General features: G+C 56.9%; 1 long non-coding RNA gene across 1 annotated transcript in view; it reads left to right on the top strand.

Annotated features, from left to right (window-relative positions):
* Positions 1-476: 476 nt before the first annotated feature.
* Positions 477-1305, top strand: part of LOC107183671 — a 2227-nt gene continuing 1398 nt past the window's right edge. Inside the window, exon 1 of the long non-coding RNA XR_001514461.1 lies at positions 477-688. This is a non-coding gene — a long non-coding RNA (uncharacterized LOC107183671). The remainder of the gene's footprint in view (positions 689-1305) is intronic.

Genomic DNA, 1305 nt, shown 5'->3' with positions numbered 1-1305 from the left:
CCTAAGTTGTATAGAATAGTTGTGTGTGTGTGTGTGTGTGTGTGTGTGTGTGTGTGTATTCTATCAGGTTAAACTCATCAAAGGCCAATGCCGTCTTTCTCCAAATGGCTTTCTCAAATGTTCTTAAACTCTTTAGCACCATTCAAAAGAGCATTGGGCCTGATTGGAATAGCTCAGTGGTTGAGCATTAAACTATGAACCAGGAGGTCACAAGTTCAATTCCCGGTCAGGGCACTTGCCTGGGGGCGCAGGCTCGATCCCCAGTGTGGGGTGTGCAAGAGGCAGCCGATCCATGATTCTCTCTCATCATGGACGCTTCTATCTCTCTTTCCTTCTCCCTTCCGCTCTGAAATCAATAAAAATATATTTAAAAAACCCAAATCGTTGGGGACCCTGTGTTGCTTGGCTGGGGCCGGCCCTGAAATCAATAAAAATATATTTAAAAAACCCAAATCGTTGGGGACCCTGTGTTGCTTGGCTGCTGGGCCGGCCCTGCCCGGCCCCTCATGGTTGTCCGGGCTCCGGCTGCCACGGTCAGATGTGATGCGTGTCGCCCTGCCTTTCCTGCCTGCAGAGTTTACCCACCTGGGAGAGCGAGAACAAGATCCACTGCACACAGACCCTCCTGGAGGGCGACGGCCCCAAAACCTACTGGACCCGAGAGCTGGCCAACGACGAGCTCATCCTGGTGAGTCCTGGCCCCGATCTCCAGACGGTGCCCGCTCCCCCGTGCGCCCTCGCCCGCCCCGTCCACCTCCCGGTTCAGGCCTCAGAGACACTGTCTGCCCCGGGTTAACACGCGGGCAGACAGCCCCCGATGACAGCTTCGGTCAGAGGACGTCACGGTGCCATAGGGCCGAGCAGGGGCTGGAGGTGGCCGTGGTCAGCATCCGGCCCGCCCCACCCCTGCGCTGACTCTCAGAGGCTGCCCACCCCCAGCTCCGGAGCCTCTGGCTCCCTGAGGGCCCAGCCTTCACCGTTTCCCCTCCTCACTGCCCGCTTTCCTGCCTGGGAAAGAATTCAGAAATGTATGTGGTCAGCGCTCGAGGCGGGGTGGGTGTCAGAGACACTTCACATCCATCCCTCACCCCCACCGGCCTCAGACCCCAGTGGCCTCGGAGGGCCCGGCACGTTGGGCTGATGTGGGAAGTGTCTCGGGGTGACACAGCATGGAGGGTGGGGGGGGGGCCTCAGAACTGGAGAGGGGGCTCTACCCTAAAAGTATTCTGATGAAAATGTTTTTTAAAAACATATTTTTATTGATTCCAGAGAGGAAGGGAGGGGGAAGGAGAGGGAGAGAAAAAT

Source organism: Myotis davidii, unplaced genomic scaffold, assembly GCF_000327345.1.
Source record: "Myotis davidii unplaced genomic scaffold, ASM32734v1 scaffold1622, whole genome shotgun sequence".
In the NCBI taxonomy this organism is placed as follows: domain Eukaryota; kingdom Metazoa; phylum Chordata; class Mammalia; order Chiroptera; family Vespertilionidae; genus Myotis; species Myotis davidii.
Note: the sequence above shows the minus strand (reverse complement) of the source record. Positions and strands in the feature narration are given on the sequence as shown.